Source organism: Dasypus novemcinctus, chromosome 13, assembly GCF_030445035.2.
Source record: "Dasypus novemcinctus isolate mDasNov1 chromosome 13, mDasNov1.1.hap2, whole genome shotgun sequence".
NCBI classification, from domain to species: Eukaryota; Metazoa; Chordata; class Mammalia; order Cingulata; family Dasypodidae; genus Dasypus; species Dasypus novemcinctus.
The window spans coordinates 65,618,599-65,639,771 of NC_080685.1; the positions used below are offsets into that span (position 1 = coordinate 65,618,599).

General features: G+C 37.6%; 1 long non-coding RNA gene across 1 annotated transcript in view; it reads left to right on the forward strand.

Annotated features, from left to right (window-relative positions):
- Positions 1–20,781, forward strand: part of LOC131273061 (uncharacterized) — a 51,473-nt gene extending 30,692 nt beyond the window's left edge. The window contains exon 6 of the long non-coding RNA XR_009180178.2: positions 20,765–20,781. This is a non-coding gene — a long non-coding RNA (uncharacterized lncRNA). The remainder of the gene's footprint in view (positions 1–20,764) is intronic.
- Positions 20,782–21,173: the final 392 nt, after the last annotated feature.

Genomic DNA, 21,173 nt, shown 5'->3' on the forward strand with positions numbered 1-21,173 from the left:
CCTAAATTTCCTCTGCTTCTAAGGACCTCAGTCATGGGATTAAGGACCCCCCAGATTCAGTTTGGTGTCATCAAAACAGGATTTTCAAAGATCCTGCTCACATACGGGTTCACGCCCACAAGACTTGGGTTAAAACTTGATATGTCTTTTGTGGGAGGCATGATTCACTCCCTAACACTTCTTGTTAGAATTGTAGGAAAACATTTGCTAGTTTTAAGGAGTACTAACAACATTCTGGGTGCTTTTTCTGTATAATTTATTTGCATCCTCGCAACAATTTTATGAGGTAAGTACTATTACTATTGTCATTTTCCAGATGAGAAAAGTGAGGAACTGCCTCCTCTGCCTCCCAGGCATTGAGTGGCAGAACCAGGTTTCAAACCCACACAGTCTGGCCCAAGCAGCAACATTTGACCAGTCAAAACCTGGCCTCACAAAAAATACTCTAAAGTTAGCACATTTCCTGTGCCGTATTGAAACAAAACCTGTAATTACATAAGTCAGGGGTTCTTAACCTTTTTTGTTCCAAGGACCCCTATGGCAGTCAGGTGAAAACCACAGACCCCTTACTAAGTCCACACTACACTGTATATTATTAATAAATATATCACACCCACATGAACACATCCCTGCAATAATGATTTTAGAGTTTTGATTCAAGCTCACAGACCCCTTGTTAAGAACTCCTGACTTAAATGTTCAGTGTGCTGCTATCATATTGGAAAACATTTCATGTTTTATAACGCCACTTGTGACAATATTTACTTGACTTTCAGACATTTGACATTGCCTATAAATGAGTTTTTTTCCTACTAAAAACATTCTTTTATTCAGTATTTACTGTTCTTCTCCCAGACACAGGCATAAAATTAAGGATGCACACAGTCTATAGGGAAAAATCTCTGATAGGAGACATAGGATATATACACAAATCATCATAAAATAAGCTTTCTGCTTCATTTGGTAAGTGCCACCAAGAAATGCAAATAAAATGCTAAGGGAGTTCAGGATGGTGAAGCTGCCAAATTTAATGACTTAACACTCCAAAGAGTATCCCATGTTCTTGAGTATCCATTGCAATAGCTGCTATGTATAAACTATGATGAAATCTTTGAAGGTATCATAACAAGGAGCAAGACCCTAGAGAGACTTAATAATTTAGCATATCTTAGTCATGCGGTAAGAGTAATTGAACTGAAGTAAATAACATTTATCTCACTTGAAATACTCTGACTAGTCTTTAATGACATACCACATCCCTCAACTTTAATCCTTAAAAAAAAAATCAGTGGTTAGTACAATGCTTTGTGCTAATACACTTAAAAAATATTTATTAATTTGAAGACTTTGCTTAATCAGCCTTCAGCACCTGTGTACACATTTGAAAATGTGCTTCCTTACATCATTCTCAATAGCTACTTGTTATTGCCTTCATCATATTTGATTTGTCTTTCCATTCATTCATTTAGTCATTTGTTCAGAAGTTAGTCTGCGTTAATGCTTTTATTTCTTTATAACTTGGGCAATTGATTGGATGGTGGTGCTGACTCACCAAAATAGAAACCACAAGATGAGGGGTAATTGGAAGAGGGGGAATAAATGACTAGTTCAATTAATACATGATAAGTTTGAGGTTTCTATTGACAATTGTTGTAGTTTGTCAAAGGGCTGCCAATGCAAAGTACCAGAAATGTGTTGGCTTTTATAAAGGGGATTTATTTGGGGTAAAAACTCACAGTTCCAAGAAAGTGAAAAGTCCAATTCAAGGCACCATAAAAAGGTGCTTTCTCACTAAAGTCAGCTGCCACATGTTGAAGCAAGATGGCAGGCGATCTCCGCCTGGTCTCTGCCTCCCCACCCAGGCTGCCTCTCTCAGGCTCAGCTGCTCAGTTTTCTTCCTGGTTTCAGCAGCAAGCTGGCATAGGGCTTGTCTCTTTCTGGACTTCCTATATCAGTCTTGGTTGTTCCACTTTCTTCCCAAGTTCAGCTGTAAGCTATCAGGCACATAGCAGGGCTGGTCTCCTCTTGAGCAGTTCTGTGAGCCTAGTCTCTGGGGCCTTTGTGCTTAAGCACATGTGACAGTTAAAGCCATGTGATTCTGAACCTGATGAGTAAGGACCCTTAGGGGATCTAGCAGTTGGCTTCAAGATGCTCATGTAGTCACAAAATTATATGCAACATGCCCTCCTCTGAGAAAATTCCTGGATTTTTATCATATTGTCAAAGAGATCCATGACTTCAAAAAAGATTAAGAATGAAAAATAAAAAGAGAAGGTTCAGGAAGGAACATTGAAGGTCTCCAATATTTAAGAAGTGAAAGAAGAGAAGGCTGAAAAGTTTGAAGAAAACCCAGGAAAAGAGTCACAGAAGTCAAAGAATGAGCAAGTTTCAAGGAAGGAGTGGTCAAAAATGAAAGGAGAAAGGAGAAAGGTCAAATGAGGTAAAGACAGAAAGGTCCTTATCTTACTTAAAAATTCCTGTATGCAGTAGATACTCACTAAATGTTAACAGAGTATATCCCTTATGTAATTTGAGAGGAGTGAAATTTTAAAGGGAAATTAATAAAATGATATGCCAAAGACAGGTTTCAATTAGATTTGCCTTTACAGTAACAAATGAAACACAAATAAAACTAGCTAGTAGCACTTCATTAGGTTGATTTAATAAGCCTCTCTAAGTGGTGAACTGAATCATTTTCCCAAATAACTAGAGGAAGCTTGATACACAGGTAAAGTAAGCAACCACTTTCATGGAGTGATTCAACATACATATACATCTCCTTATACTTCAGTATCCCTCCCATTATTATACTACAGTGCCTGAAAAACTGTTAATTCTGGAATCAGGTGCATGTCAGGTGCATTATGTTAGTCATTACTTGGTGATTATGTTTGTAGAAATACCATTAACCACTACTGTCATAGATTTTTAGAGAATAATATAACATATTTTTACTTTGTAATACTTTTAAAGAGTACAAAGAAGATTTCATAAATACTGTATCAAGTCATTTAATACTAACAATCACCCTAAAGCAAGTAGTCATAAAAGCTTTCCTTATAAGTTCAAGAAAACAAATCCTTAAGTCTTTAAGGAGATAGTTTCTGATATGTAAAGATGGTTTAAAATAATAGAAAAATATTTAGCATAGTACAAATGATAGTGAGGATGATCCTAAGCCCTTTTATATAGTACAAGTCAAGATGCTAAAAGAAAAAGATCCCAAATGCAATGGTTTGTACAAGATAGGAGGTTATTTCTTTCCCAGATAGTATTCAGAAGCAGGTGGATGATCCAGGGATAGCCCAACTCCACAAAGTCATCCAGGGACTCAGGTTGCTATTCTGAGCTATGATAGAAACTGGTTTACCAACAGCACATAAACTTTCCAGCATGCCTCAAGTGGAAAGAGAGATGGGAAGGCAAGCACTTTAAAAAAAAAAAAAAAAGGATTTGCCCGGAATTTGCACATATCGCTTATGCTTATTGGAAAGGATTTAATCAATTGATCACACCTAGCTGCAAGGAAGGCTGAGGTTTTTAGCCTTTAACTGAACAGCCATGTGCCCAGATTAAATCAAGGATTCTAAAACTAGGAAGAAGAGGAGTTCAAGTTTTGAGAGACACTTGGCAGTTTGTGCCAAACCCTTGCTTTGCTGTCTTATAGTCAGTATCATGCTTATAGTGAAGATGCAAATATGAGTTTTTTATATGCCCATGGATTTCTCAAAGGGGTTAATTATGGGAAATCAGTCCCATTTACTTTTAATTTTGCATAGCATATATAATTTGTCTATCAAATCCCTAAATAATGTAAATTAATAATGTTATCTTCTTGGAGGGGTATAATTTTACAATTACAAAGGTAACTCAACTCATTTTTATGAATTTCCTTATCCTTTCTCCTCTGCATATGATACAGAGAGATAATATGTTACTGGAAATGCTGCAAGGCAGCTTCCCTTGAGAATGTTTAAGTCCCATGGAGATGGGAGGCACAGCTAGTAAACAAAAAAAGCTGTAATAGTAATTGAAGTAGCTCCCTAGAATAAAAGAAGAAAATAAAAACTTACATGTGATAGGGTTAACATACAAGGACTAGAGGGTCGTTATTATATTTACTGTTCTAGTTTTGGAGAAAAGGAACCTATCAGAAGTTGATAAGAATAATGTAGAAGTTTGCAAAGTTATTTAATATTAAGTTTTGGTGAGAAAGTTGGGAAATTTTGAAAGGATCACCTAAGGAAGTGTGAATGTACACCAGTTAATGTGAAGTGTTTCACCATTACTTCCATTCCTCGAAGACAGCAGGGAACCTTGATTTTAAAAACAATTTTTGTAGGTTTATGAAGATTTTTTTACTCCCAAAACTGTAATCAGTAATTTCATTAATGGCGTGTTCTAGAACTATACTGTCTAACCTAATATGGTTGCTTCTAACCACATGAATACTTGAAATGTGGTTAGTTTGCAAATGTAAATGTACACTGGATTTCAAAGACTTAGTATAGAAAAATAATGTAAAATATCTCACTAATAATTTTAATATTTATTACATGTCTAAATGTTAATATTCTGGATGTATTGGTTTAAATTAAATATATTATTAGTACTAATCCCACCTCTTTCTTTTCACTTTTATTAATGTGGTTACTTAAAAATTTAAAATTACATTGTGGCTCATATAGTATTTCTATTGGATGATGCCTGTCTAGAAGCTATAGAAGAGAAAGAAAGAGAAAGATATATATATATATTTTTTTTAATTGCCCCATTCTATGGCATATTATCTTAATCCATAGGTGATAGAATTTTAAACCACATTATCTTAATCCATAGGTCATAGAGTTTTAAACCAATGGGGTTTGAATTGCCCCATTCTATGGCACATTATCTTAATTCATAGGTCATAAATTTTAAACTAACAGCCTACCCACCCTGCATCCCTCACACCTCATATCAGTGCAGGAATACTGATAGCATCTCCTCAAGTCATCTGACACTGGGTTGAGCAATTTCTAACAGTGAATGTTTTACTACTCTGTATCTATTTATGGACAATTCTGTCAGAAAGTCCTTTCTTACATTGGGAACGAATTTGCTCTTGTACTTTCAACTTCTTGTAAGACTTTTCTTTCTAGCATAATGAATATAAATCTAATCATTTTTTCCATATGAAAGTCTTTCCATTTAGTTCAATTTAAAAAGTGCAATGTACTGTGTTGGGAACTCTAAATAGTTATTATGCCTCCTCCTTCTTCCCCAGCTCAAATCTACTCTTCTCCAGAGCAAACAGAGAACAATCCCTGCTCTTTCTTGTGTGATACATTCTCCTTTTATCAGAATATTCATTCACCAAAACTCTGCTAATACAAGTTTGTGGAGGAAAGCAAGGGTCATTAAAAGGTGAAAATATTCACTGATGAACCAACTTCTAAACAGTTAGTCTACACTCAGACATAACCTTTAGTTTAGCACTGGTATCCCTGGGATGCAAACAGATTTATTTAAATACCAAAGGATGAGAAACAACATTGGAAAATTGACGAAGTCTTTCAAAGGATGATTTTTATGATAGTGTAGAAAAATTCATATGATATGAATTGTTTCTTATCAAACTATCAAAAAATTTTGGCAGAAAAGGTGAGAAAAGAAAAAAAGCAAAATACCACATTAGTGTGATACACTGAAAAACATGGCCCCAGTATTTTTCAGCACCTCCCAGCAAAAAATGGAGTCTCATTCCCACTCTTTGAATCTGGCCTAGTTTGGTGACTTGCTTTGACCTAAAGAAAGTGGTGGAAATGACTTTGTGAAAGTTCCAGACCTTTGGCCTCAAGAGCCCTTGCAGTTTTAATTTTCAGCCTCTTGGAAAGCTCCTGACACAACCTAAGGAAGCCTAAGCTAGTCTCCTGGGTTGGGGGAGACTATGTGGAGACAGTGGTCCAACCAACAACCAACCCAAAGACCCATGTGTGTGAGTGAGGCCACCTTAGACCCTCCAGCCCGTCAAGTCGTCAGCTGACTGCTCTCACATTGCAGCTGAGGCAGCCAATCCCACGATCATGAGAAATGAAAGAGTTGTTATTTTAAGCCACTAAGTATTGGAGTGGCTTATTACACAGAAATAGATAACTTAGTTAACTTGATTCAATTATTTGTTCATTATAAGATTAGAATGAGTGAAATGATAACTTGCATTTTTTCATGATAAACCTCCCACTACTCTGGTCTCTCTCTCCAACCTCTCTTGTCCTACAGCTCCCTCCTCACACACTCTATTCCAGCCACATGGCCTCTTGCTGTTCCTTGAACACACCAGGCTCAATTCTGCCTTGGGGCCTTTGTTCTAGCTGTTCCTTCTGCTTTGCAGGTACCATACTTTAAGTCTCAACTTCACTCTTACCCTTCTAAATGAGGTTTCACCCTTTTTGAGTTTAAACTTCCACCCCACCCCTTAGTTGTTCTACTGAGGGATTTTTGCTCAAATCCCACTTAGTTGCTCTACCTTTCTTTATTTCCATTGCACTTATTGGATCTCAATATATTATATACTGATATAAAATAATAAATATTATCATTATATTTATTGTTTATTGCCTGTCTTCACCACTAGAATGTAAGCTCCATAAAGGCAGGGATTTTGATGGCGTTTTCATTGATATATACCCAGGTTAGTGCCTGGCACAAAGTAGACACTCAGTAAATTTTTGCCAAATAAATAATCTGAAAACTCATATTTTGAGTGTCTGCTATGTGGCAAGCCTTGAACTTGACTCAGGAAATAAAAGGATGAGGCAATATTAATTCCTGCACATCAAGAGTTCATCAGAGTCCAGTGAGATGGAAAAGATGTTGATAAAAATGTGGGAAGGAATTTGTGCAAAGGTGGTGGGACAAGAAGACAGCTGGAATGTTTGGGAAGCTGGTTACACTAAACCAATTAATTAGTTGATTTGCCAAATAAGTAAATATTTTGAAGGTAGTAAAGCCAGGTAAATCACTGTCTGAGAAGAGATTCATAAACAAGAAAAGCATGAAGGCTAGAAAAGATCCCAAGATGTTAGGCTGGGTTTGGAAGAATCAGTATTAACTTCTGGGTTTTCAAGTATACATACACACATAAATATAGAAATAGTTACAGGTATATGTATAAGTGTGTATATGTAAGTACACATACACATACATACATCCAGATATGTCCTAGCTCTGTTTGTTTAAAGGGCCTAGAAGCAATGATATCTCAGATATTAGTTTCTAAGTATTATCTTCCATTGAAAGGAAACAGCACTCTCCTCCCACCCCCACCCCAAGAAATAACTGATTTTAAGACTAGGACAGGTAAAATACAAAATGAGTCTGGAATGCTTTGTTCTAGAAAATAAGGACATGCTCAAAAAATGACGGGAACATGTCAGAAGAACATCGGAACCAACCTAAAAAGACTCCCACTGGGTAAATCTAGTCTATAACCTATTGAATAAAATAGGAATTGATGAGCTGAAACTAATATAAATAAATGAACAGACAAATAACTGGGAGAGAAAAGAAAACCCTATAGTAAATAGTCAAGTAATAAATGTAGAAGAAATGATGGAAATAGACAATCACCATTTAGCCACCTTTGCAGTAGTAATTGATAAAGACAGGAATCATCAATGGATGTCAAAATTTGTGGGGGGAGGTTTACTGAGGAACAGGATATTGGCATAATATCAGAATAACTCTCCATAAAATATGAAATGACTTCAAAATCACATAAAAGGCAGAAACTCCCTTGAACAAGGTTAATATTATCAGAGGTGGAACATTAGACATCTCCTGATGTGCACAATTGCATCATTTCTGTGATTTCTGCCAAGAAAGCATAACTTGGGTCTGGTCGTGAGGAAACATTGGACAGATACAGGTTGAGCACATTCCTGCAGAATGAAAGGCCTTGACTCTTCAAGCCTGTAAAGGGCATGAGAAACAGAGAAAATGTTTCAGATTAAATGAGATTGATGAGACATAAGGAAGCACCCATTCCTAGATGTAATCCTGGACCATTAGGAGAAAATAGACATTGCTGAGACAGTTGGTGAAATTTGAATGAGGTCCTCGGAATTCGATGATAATGTTGCATCAATGTTGAATCCCTTGTTGGGAGGGTTATATGGTCAGGACTGGCTATACAATTTTAGGGGCACAGTGCAAAATGCAAGTGCAAGGCCCTTGTTCAAAAACTATTAAGAATTTCAAGATGATGACAGCAGAGCATTAGACTAAGTGTGAGGTCCTTCTGATTCAATTAAATAAGTCAAATCTTGTGTGACTGTACAATTTACATGCCCATGAAGATAGACTCATGAATGGTGGTAATGGAAGAGAGCATTGTTCTAGGGGGAATTTAGAGGTGATGGAGCAAATGTGGTTAATTCAATTGGAGAATCTGGATAAATGGGATGCAGGAATTCTTTGTACTGTTCATGCAACTTTTCTGAAAATCTGTAACTACTTGCAAATAAAAAGTTTACAGAAATTTTTAATGCACTATCTTCAATAGATGGTAGGTGATAGAAAGATAGACAGATAGATAGATATCATTTTCCAATCCACATTTCTCCATCTGCTCATGAGAAATTCTAGAGAATCTCTGGCAAATAGCATGCTGAAAAAAAGAGACTTCATATCCATAATGTGCTCCTAGGTAAACATCAAAAAGGAAGTGAGGTTATATCAGGATAATTTATGCCATCTTCTTGCAACCACCATCTTTTAAATTGTTACAAACATGTGTTTAATATGATTAGCATAACTTTAGCATTGTGACCTAGAATAGTGGTACTTTTAAAAATTCTCAATGTCCAAGTCACTTGTCACATCAATGAAATCAGAATTACCATGGGAAAATTACACAGGTTATTCTAATATGCAGCTAAGTTTGAGGACTAATGACCTAAAACAGTGGTTCTTAAATTTGAGAATGAACAATAAATGGCAAGGTCTTATTAAAACACATATTGTTGGGCCCCACCACCAGAGTTTTGGATTCAATAGATCTGGGATAGGGCCTTGGAATTTGCATTTCTAAAAAGTGCCCAGGTGATGCTTGTTGATGTTGCTGGTCCAGGGACCACAATTTAAGAACCACTGACAAAGAAAAATGGAACGAATGTAAGTAGCCACTGCTCAGCTTTCACAAGAAACTGCAGAAACAGGGTGAAAACCTACAAGTGAGCTGTTTTGGGAGTCCACAGAGCAGGAGGCTGCAGGGCATTGTCCAGGAGGGAGTGGGACAAACAGACAAAGAGCCCAAGGGAAAACCATGAGTTGCTCAACCCTGTGGCTGGAAATGGCAGGTGGGTAATCCCCATCCTCAAGGCAAATAGCTTCCTAGGAACCCCTGGCTCTTCACCAGTCAGCTGAGTGGGAGGGAGCATTTCCTGGGAGGAAGAGGGTCCTGGAGAAGGGTAGAGAGTGGTATCCTTTCAGTGGATTTGGCACCTGAACTCCCTTTTAATCTTGGAGAGGATACCAGCCAGAAATGAGGTAGCCCCAAGGAGAGGGGAAGGGGGACCTACTCAGGCTGGCTGTCACACCCAACCACCCTAGGAGAGAGGGAATTGTCAGGGAGGGGGTGGGAACAGGCACCTAACTAGCCATACCTCTGAAAACTGATAGAAGTCCAACTAACCTAAAGGAAACAGGGGCAGGAAGAGCCAGATAAGCTTTCCAAAGGCTATTTAGTCTAGAGAGCTGCTGTAGTGCAGTGGGGGAATTCCTGCCTTGCATGTAAAAGGTCCTTGGGTTGAGACTCGGTAGCTCCTAAAAGAAGGGATCCAGGGAGAGATAAGGCTAGTACCTTATGATAGGAAACTTATAGACTGAGTTTCTGTTGTTTGGTATCTTTTCCCCCCCTTCCTTTATTTTATTCAGTAAAACTGAATACATCACCTGTGGAGGACAGACTGCAGGGTGATTAATTGATGAGCACCTGCAGCCTGAGAAGGTCCCTAGGGGCCTAAGAGGGAAGGCTGTTTTTCCTGGATTGTTTGTTGCTGTTTTGATTCTTGTTTGCTCTTTTCCCTTCCTTTGTTCCTTTTTTTTCTTTTACTTATTTTTTCAACCGACTTTATTTCTCCTCTTTCCTTCATTTTTCTATCTTCGGATTTCTGTTGCTTTCTCTCTCTCTCTCTCTCTCTCTCTCTCTCTCTCTCTCTCTCTCCCCCCTCCCCCCTACTATTCTATTCTCATCTATCTGTGATTTTAATTTATTCTATTTTTTCTCTATTTATTTCTTGTTTTATTTTTTTCTATTCCACCTCTTTTTATTCTATTCCTTTGTGTTTTTTATTATTTTTTACTTGTATTACTTAGTTTCTTGGCTCTTGTATGGTTCCTCTTCTACCCTTTTTTTATATTATTGTTGATATTATCATTTTTGTCTTCTTATATCGTTCCTTTTCACTGGTCCTATTTTTTCACCAAGAAAACACAGACAACAGCAAGGACATAGAATAAGAGGAACCAACTGTCAAAAAGTAACCTTACCACATGCAAAGAAACAACAAAATAAAATGGTAGAGAACAGAGTAACCAATGAAATAAGTCCATCAAAATAAACAGATGCCTAGACACCAACAAAAAATTATAAACCATACTAAGAAACAGGAAGACATGGCCCAGTCTAAAGAACAAACTAAAAAACAGGAGGACAAGCAGAATGTGGAACAACTAATCAATGATGACCAAACAAATATCATGAATCAACTTAATGAAGTGAAGGGAGAGATAAATGATATTAGGAAAACACTTGGGAAAAATACTGAAGAAATTGTAAACATACATAAAAAGATAATGAACCTGATGGTGATGAATGGCACAATTATTCAAGAATCAAAAATACACTGGAAGCACATAACAGCAGATTTGAACAGAGGAAAGAATCAGTGATGTTGAAGACAGTGCATCTGAAATAAGACTGATAGTAGAAGAGATAGATGAAAAGATAGAGAAAATTTGGCAGGGATTTGGGGATTTGAATGACAAAATGAAATACACAAATATACACATTATAAGCATCCCAGAGGGGAAAGGGAAGGTAAATGGGGCAGAAGGAGTATTAGAAGAAATAATGGCTGAAAATTTTCCTACACTTTTGAAGGACATGGACGTCCATATCCAGGAAGTACAGCACACCCCAACATTATAAATCCTAACAGGCCTACCACAAGGCATATACTTCTCAAATTGTCTAATGCTCAAGACAAAGAGAGAATTCTGAAAGCAGCAAGAGGAAAAAGATCCATTACATACAAGGGAAGTCCAATAAGATTAAGTGCTGACCTCTCGTCTGAAATCATGGAGGCAAAAAGGCAGTGGTAAGACATATTTAAGGTGCTAAAAGAAAAACTGTCAGCCAAGAATTCTGTATCCAGCAAAGCTGGCATTTTAAAATGAGGGAGAGTTCAAAATATTCAAGATAAACAAAAATTAAGAGTATTTGTCAAACCCGGGGATGAGCCTCCCTGGCAACGAGGGACCACTATCAACTACCAACTGATGATGCAACTGGAAAATGACCTTATACGGAAGGTTCAATGCGGATCAGCAGAATATCCATGTCTACATAAAATACCATGACTTTAAAATGCTGTTTGACCTAAAGTAAGGGGGAAATGGAAAGGAGAAATGAGTTTATATGGCTACGAGTTTCTAAAAAAGAGTCTGGAGGCTGGCAGAAGGTTTGCCCTCATGCACAACTGAGCAGAGTCAGAGAGACAGATAAAGCAGATACAACCCCCAGATATTGGTTCCTTTGAGGGCTAAAGAGACCCATGGGAGTTATTGTCATGGCCGATGGGGTTAACTACCAGGGCAGATGGCCCCTCTTTGGAAATGGTGTTTATGTGTGATGAATCTGGACTCAGATGGGATCTCCCTTCATAAGACTTTCATGCTAATGTGCTGGAGGTGCAGTTAATGTTGGGGTTTAAGATATATTTAGGGGATTTGAATCTCTGGACTGACAATGTGATAGCCAGATCCTGAGCCTCAACAGACTCCAGCACCTACAATCTGATTTATTGGACTTACCACACTCAGCTAAGATGGAGGTGAAGAAGGACAACCACCACACCATGGAGCCTAGAGTGATTACAACTGAAAATGGGAGGATTGCATCCAGCATCCAGGTGGAATCTGAGCCTCCTCTTGACATAAAGGTGCAATGGACACAACCAATCCAGTGTCCACATAGAAGAGGTGGCATTGGATTGGGAAAAGTGGACATAATGGACAAAGGGTATGGGGAAAGGCAGGAAGAGATGAGAGGTGGAGGCGTCTTCGGGACATGGAGCTGCCCTGGATGGTGCTTCAGAGGTAATCACCGGACATTGTAAATCCTCACAGGGCCTACTTGATGGAATAGAGGAGAGTATGGGCCATGATGTGAACCAATGTATATGAGGTGCAGAGGTGCCCAAAGATGTACTTACCAAATCCAATGGATGTGTCATGATGATGGGAACGAGTGTTGTTGGGGGGGGGGGGGGAGAGGGGGGGGTGGGGGGGTGGGGTTGAATGGGACCTCACATATATATTTTTAATGTAATATTATTACAAATTCAATAAAAAATAAAAAAATTAAAAAAAAAAAAAAAAGAGTATTTGTCAATAAGAAACCTGCCCTTCAATAAGTATTAAAGGGAGTTTTGCAGGTTGAAAGGAAAAGTCAGGAGTAGAGGGTTGGAGGAGAGTGTAGGAAAGAAAATTATTGGTAAGAGTAACTAAAAAGATAAAAAAGAGAATTAGAAACAACATATGGTGACATAAACCTAAAGAAAATATGGCTAATGTACTAATAGCTTGACAGTAATAACATTGAACATTAATGGATTAAGTTCTCCAATCAAGAGATACATAATGGTAGAATGGATAAGGAAATATGAACCATCTATATTCTGTAGACAAGAAATTCACCTTAGATCCAGGGGCACAAAGAGGCTGAAAGTGAGTGGTCGGAAAACAATTTTACATGCAAACAATAATCAGAAAAGAGCAGGAGTAGATATACTAATAATGGACAAAATACACTTTTAATGCAAAACTGATGTAAGAGACAAAGGAGGACACTATGTATTAATGAAAGGAGTAATCTAACAGAAGAAAGAATAATCATAAACATTTACAGACCTAACCAGGGCACCTCAAAATACCTGAGGCAAACATTGGAAAAATTAAGTAGAGAAATAGATGTCTCTACAATTATAATGGGGTACCTTAATGCACCATTATCACCATTGCACAGAACATTTTGACAGAGAATCAATAAAGAAACAGAGACTTTGAATAATACATTAGAAGATCTGGACCTAATAGAATATACAGAACATTGTATCCAAATACAGTGGGATATAGATTCTTCTCAAGCACACATGGATCATTATCCAGGATAGATCACATAATAGGCCACAGAACAACTCTCAATGAATTCAGGAGGATTGATAGTACTCAAAGTAATTTCTCTGACCACAATGGAATGAAACTGGAAATCAGTAAGGGCCAAAGAAGCAGATTAGGCATAAAGATATGGAAGTTAAACTATGCACTCTGAGACAGTGGGACAAGGAAGAAATTGCTAAAGAAATCAGTAACTACTTTGAAATGAATGAAAATGATAACACAATGTACCAAAACCTATGAGATACAGCAAAAGCAGCACTGAGAGGAAAATTCATTGCCATAAATGCCTACATTAAAAAATAATAAGAGCTAAAATCAAAGACCTAACTGCATACCTGGAGGAATTAGAAAAAGAACAACAAACTAACTCCAAAACATGTAGAAAGAAGGAAATAACAAAGATTAGAGCAGCACTAAATGAAATTAAAAATAAAAAAGGCTAGAAAAAATAAACAAAACCAAAACCTGGTTCTTTGAGAAAATTAATAAAATTGACAAACCCTTAGCTAGACTAACAAAGAATAAAAGAGAAGATACAGATACATAAAATAAGAAACAAGGAGGGGAATATCATCACGACCCCACAGAAGTAAAGAGTATCATAAGAGGATACTTTGAAAAATTGTATGCCAACAAGATGGAAAATTTAGAGGAAATGGACAAATTCCTAGAAACACACAAGCAGCCTACACTGACAAAAGAAGAAATTGATGAACTCAACAGACCAATCACAAGTAACAAGATTGAATTAGTCATCAAAAACCTCCCAACTAAGAAGAGCCCAGTAACAGATGGCTCCACAGGTGAATTCTACCAAACATTCCAGAAAGAACTAACACCAATCCTGCTTAAACTCTTCCAAAAATAAAAATTTGAGAGAACATTGCCTAACTCATTCTATGATGCCAACATCACCCTAATACCAAAGCCAAGCAAAGACACCACAAGAAAGGAAAACTATAGAACAATCTCTTCAATGAGCCTAGTTGCTAAAATCCTCAACAAAATACTTGCTAATCATATTGAACAACAAATCAAATGAATTATACACCATAACCAACTGGGTTTTCATCCCTGCTATGCAGATGGGTCATCATAAGAAAATCAATCAATGTAATGAACCACATAAACAGATCAAAAGGAAAAAAATCACATGATCATCTCCATAGGCACAGAAAAAGCATTTCACAAAATACAGCATAATTTCCTAATAAAAACATTTCAAAAGATAGGAATAGAGGGAAACTTCCCCAACATAATAAAGAGTATATATGAAAAACCCACAGTTAAAATAATATTCAATGGTGAAATCCTAAAAGCTTTCCCTCTAAGATCTTGAATAAGTCAAAGATGCCCACAGTCACCACACTTATTTAACATTGTATTAGAAGTATTTGCTTGAGCACTTAGGCAAGAAAAAGATATAAAAGGCATCCAAATTGGAAAGGAAGAACTCAAAATTTCACTATTTGCAGATGACATGATTCTATACATAGAAAGCCCTGAGAAATCTACAAAAAAAGCTTTTAGAGCTTATAAATGAGTTCAGTAAAGTGTCAGTTCATATAAGATCAATGTGCAAAAATCAGTAGCATTTCTGTACTCCAATAATGAGCAATCTGAAGAAGAAATCAAGGAAAAAATTCCATTTACAATAGCAACTAAAAGAATCAAATACCTAGGAATAAATTTAACTAATGATGTAAACAACTTGTATGCAGAAAACCTCACAATTCTGTTTAAAAAAAAATCAAAGAAGACCTACATAAGTGGGAGAATATTCCCTGTTCATGGATAGGAAGACAAAACATCATTAAGACATTTATCCTACCCAAATTGATTTATAGATTTAGTGCAATCACAACAAAAATTACCACTGCATTTTTTACTGAATTGGAAAAGCTAACTATGAAATTTATTTGGAAGGGCAAAGGGCCCTGAATAGCCAAAGACATAATAAAAAAGAAAAGGAAATTGGCAGAATCACACTACTTGACTTTAAAACATAGTACAAGCTACAGTGGTCAAAACTGCATGGTATTGGCCCAAGGACAGACATACCAACAGAACCAAATTGAAATGTTCTGATATAGATCCTCACATATACAGTCAACTGATATCCAACAAGGTCACCCAGCCCATTCAACTGGGAGAGAATGGCCTCTTCAACAAATGATCCTTGGAAAACTGGATCCTTTTCCAAAAGAAAGAGAAAAGAACACCATCTCACACCTTACACAAAAATTAACTCAAGATGGACCAAAGATCTAAATGTAAGAGTCAAGACGATAAAGCTCCTAGAAGATAACGTAGGGAAGCATCTATGAGATCTTGTAATAGGAAATGGCTTCATGAACTTCACACCCAAAGCACAAGCAACGAAAGAAAAAATAGATAAATGGGACCTCCTCAAAATTAAAAACTTTTGTACCTTAAAGGAGTTTGTCAAGAAAGTAAAAAAGCAGCCTACTTGTATTAGTCAGCCAAAGGGTTTCTGATGCAAAATACCAGAAATTGGTTGGTTTTTGTAAAGGGTATTTATTTGGTATAGGAGCTTACAGATACCAGGTCATAAAGCATAAGTTACTTCCCTCACCAAAGTCTATTTTCGCTTTGCAAAGTCTGCGAGGGTTCTGGCTCTTCTCTGGGTTCAGTGTTCATTTCTTCCTGGGGCTTGCTTCTTTATCCTCTGCTTACATCCTGGGACTCCAGCTTAAGGCTTTAGCATCAAACTCCAATATCAAAACTCCAACATCAAAAACCCTCAACTCTGTCCTTTGAATGCCTGTTATCTTTGAGTCCCCACCTCTTGCCCTAATGACATGGCCCAGTTAAAGCCCTAATCATAACTTAATCATGCCCAGGTACAGACCAGATTACAAACATAATCTAATATCTATTTTTGGAATTCATAACCATATCAAACTGCTACACTACTCAATGGGAGAAAATATTGGGTAACCATATATTTGATAGGGACCTAATATCCAGCATATATAAAGAAATCTTATACCTCAAAAATAAAAAGACAAACAACCTGTTTAGAAAATGGCAAGTGATTTGAATAGACACTTCTCCAAAGAAGAAATATAAATAGCTAAAAAGCACATGAAAAGATGTTCAACATTACTAACTATTAGGGAAATGCAAATCAAAACTACAATGAAATATCATCTTAACACCCATTAGACTGGCAGGCATTAAAAAAAACAGAGGCTTTAAGTGTTGGAGAGGAGGTTGAGGAATGGGAACACTTATCCACTGCTTGTGGGAATGTAGAACAGAGCAGCCATTGTGGAGGGCAGTTTTCCAGTTCCTCAGGAAGCTAACTATAGAACTGCCATATGATCCAGCAATCCCACTACTAGGTATAAACCCAGAAGAATTGAAAGCAGGGACACGAACAAATATATGCACACCAATGTTCATAGCAACATTATTCACTATTGCCAAAAGTTGGAAACAACCCAAATGGCCATTAACAGATGAATGGATAAGCAAACTCTGGCATATACATATAATGAAATATTAGCTGTAAGAAGGAATGCAGTATTAATACATGAGATAACATGGCTGAATCTTGAAGACCTTATGTAGGGTGAAGCAAGCCAGACACTGAAGGACAAATATTACATGACCTCACTGATATGAATTAAGCAAATTGAGCAGACTCACAGAAATAGAGTCTGGAAGATAGTTTTACAAGAGACAGATAGGAAGCAGAGGGCTGTGAGCCAATGCTAATATGGGCAGAATCTATGTTAAGGTGGAAGGGTATAGTTGTGCAGTGGATGGGCATGATAGTGGTGCAGTGATGTTATTGGATTGGGCAATGCTGGTCTGTGAGGGGGGTAAGGTGGGGAGGATGGGTTGTACTGTCCATGGAACTGGGTGGAGAGTTGGGGGAGGGGGCAGGTGAACTCTGGTGATTTGCAGGTATGCGGTTGAAACTACAACATTGGGAATGTTGTTTTGGCAAATATGGCAGGGAAGGGTTACTGGTTTTAGGTGTTGGATGTGGGGGGGCATGCAAAACAGGGCACACCTGGGGTAGACTTCCAGGTAGTGTGTGAGTGTGCATCTTGTCACAGTGTGATGTATCAGTGTGCAGACCCACATAATGAGCAGGTATGTTTTGGACTCCCATCGTGGGGAGTCCTGTTATGTTTCAAATAGAGGAGCAGGAGTCTCTCAAAAGCACTGGCAGTGCCTAAGAGGGGAGGACAGACCAGTATGTCAAGCCTTCAATGTTGTTGCAAGTAACTATGAAACTTGTTCTTCAGGGAGTGAAGCTTGGTTGTTCCCATGGGTCCTGAGGGGAGGGGAAGGGAGGAATAGAATAAAGCATAGGGCATTTTGGGGGTGGTGGAATTGTTCTACATGATCTTGCAACAATGAATACAGGCCATGTTACATTTCATCAAAATTTATGAACGCTTATGGTTCAAAATTCAAACTGTATTATAAATCATTGACCACAGTAGCAAATGTTTCCTTATTTGTACATCAGTTATAACAAATGTACCATCCACATGTAAAATGTTATTAATAGGGAAAAGGGGAAAGGGGAAATATGTTGGGTATATGGGGATCCGCTATATTCTCTACATGACTTTTCTGTAACCTAAAGCTTCTTTGAAGACAAAATGAAAAAAAAAAAGACACTGGGGGAATAAAGGGAAGAAAATTTCACTGTATGTACAAGACAACAGATCCTAAGTGATGAAAGACACGATGTCAAAAAATTTTTAATTTTATATTTTTAAATGATTTTTTATTTCAAAAAAGTTTTTTAATTTTTATATTTTATTTGTAATTTTTAAAACTATCATTATTATTTTTTTATTAATTGTATTTGGTTATTTTTGAAAAAGTTTTGGATTGCAGAAGGGTTACAACTGTGGAAGTGAAGGATCATTCATTCAGGGTGTCAGTGAAGGGGGATGCATGGGAAGAGGTTCACCTGGGGCATACCTATAAATGTGTTCAAGTGCTCACAGGGCATTGTCATGGTGGGAAGAGATTCATACAATAACTGAAACAATATCCTATTCCCATCCTGGAGAGTTCTGCCACATTCTCTAATGGGACAGCATGAATCCCCTGAGTACAGGGGCAGTGACTAGTGAAGGGGGATGGACCATTTACAGGCCCTTGATACTGATGACTGTAGTTATGAATGTTTACTTTTGAAATTGAAACTTAGCCTAGTATTGTAGGGTGCCTAAAAGTTACCCCTAAGAGCCTTCTTGTTGCTCAAACGTGGCCTTTCTCTAAGCCAAACTCAGCATATAAATGCATTACCTTCCCCCAAACATGGGACATGACTCCCAGGGATGAGCCTCCCTGGCACTGATGGATTACTACCAAGTGCCAAGTAGCAATGCAACTAGAAAAATACCCTGACCAAAAGGAGGGAAGGGTAAAGTCAAATGAGTTTATATGGCTAAGAGACTTCAAAGTGAGTTGGGAGGTCATTCCAGAGGTTATGCTTATGCACATCTCAGCAGTATCTCATTGACTGCCAAAGTAAATATTGCCTCAAATAATGGGGCTCCTGAGGGCTCTGAAGACATCCAGACACTATAGGTAGGGCAGAGAGCTCAGGAATTTGGCATCCTACCAGTGGGCCCTACTTTGGAATTTATGTGCCCCAGTGTGACAGAGTTAGACTCTGTTATGGTTTCCCTACACCTGATTCTTCTGCCCCTTCTATTTGAACTTTAAGTTAGTATTAGAATTGATAAGTGCATGTCTAAGAGACTTAAATCTTTGGGCTGCTCATGTGCCAGTTGGCCCCTGAATCTCAACAGAGTTACAACACCTACTCTCCAGTTCATTAGACTCATCCAGGACAACTAACAAGGAGATGTTGACTGACAACAACCATCCCAAGGAATAGAGAGTCTTTAACTACAAGCAAGAGAATCCTATCCATCTGCCCCATGGGATCTAAGACCCTTCTCAGTTAGAGGTGGAGTGGGCATCACCATCCCAGAATCCTCATGATTGGGAAATGAACTATAGAAAAGAGTAGACTTACTGTTATTCTACTATAGACTTATTTTGATTCTAGCAATGGAAGAACTTTTATCATTTCTGTGGAAGCAGAGGCCACCAGAGGTTCTGAGGGGAAGGAGAGGGAAAAACAGTTGTAATATGGGGACATTTTTGGGACTTGGGGTTGTCCTGAATGATATTGCAATGACAGATACAAGGCAGTATCTATTTAGTTAGAACTTACAAAATTGTGCAGGAGAGAGTGTAAACTACAATGTAAACTATAATCCACACTTATTGGCAATGCCCCAAAATATGTTCATGAATTTTAGCAATTAGTACCACACTAATGAAGGATGTTGTTAGTGTGGGAAAATGTGGGAGGGGTTGAGAGTAAGGCATATGGGAATCCCCTGTATTTCTTATGTAACACTTAGGTAATCATAGCATCTTTTCAAAAAGGGGGAGCTGATGCTGAATATGTGTAGAATTTAATAAGGTCAATTGTAAATATTGAATATGTGGTAATGAGTGGAATTGATGGTAGCACATTATGATGAGTATAACAAACTGTTGATTTATGGATGTGATGGTTGAAACAGGTAGCCTAGGGAGGTTAATGTTAATTGGAGGAAAGCTAGGGGAAAAAAACAGCTTTAAAAACCTGCTATACCAGAAATAGATGCTATGTACAGCAGGGGAAACAGAGATGGAGAGATGAGGCATTTTCTTGTTTGTTTGTCTGTTGTTTTATTATTATTATTGAAATAATGAAAATGCTTTAATAATGATTGAAGTGATGAGTGCACAGCCATGTGATTATACTAAATACTGTTGACTGTACACTTTGGATAAATTGTATGCTTTATTAATATGCATCAATAAAACTGATTTGCTTAAAAAAAAACCTGCTATAATTCTGGAAGGAGGATGCAAATGTTATGCTTGTATCTCCATTGCTTCTGATATTCACCTTTGCTCCCCTTTTGAAGATTAGGCCATGGTCCCTCTCCAGTGATCCCATGCTTTTGCTGTCCTCCATAACTGTGCATTTTTAATAGTGGGTGCACACTCTGTGTGAGACAGGTCATCCATGTATATTTGAAACTCTCTTTGTCCTTGGTCACATTTACATATTCTTTCAACACTAGAGGATCTTATTCATGAGTTTTGAGACTTGAGCTCAATTGAAGTGACTATAGTTTTGCTTTAATGTTTTAGATAATTTAGTTCTGTGTCAAGGTTTTATTACAATGTTGCTGCAAAGGAAATGACTGCTAGTATGCTAATTAAAAGATTCACTTTTTTTATTTTTTAGGAGATACCAGGAATTGAACCCAGGACCTCGTTCATGGGAAGCAGGTACTCATCCACTGAGCTACACCCACTCCTCAATGAGAGTTGGTTTTTTCCTTTGTTTGTTTTGTTTTTAGGAGGTACAGGGGATCTAACCCAGGACCTCGTACATGGGAAGTAGGTGTTCAACCACTTGGGCTATATCCAATCCCCAAACATTCACTGTTTACAAGAAAATACGAATGATCATTTTAGAACAGATACAAATGCTTATAGGTCATTAGATTCTTGACTAACACAGAGCTGGGTGGATGGGTGAGAAGATTAACCATTAAAATTTATTAGAAAACTGCCTAAGCAGTCTATCTGGCATGCTAATTCCTTTCTAGAAGGAAGTTGTTAATTATATCACTGAAAAGATTCTGTTCCAA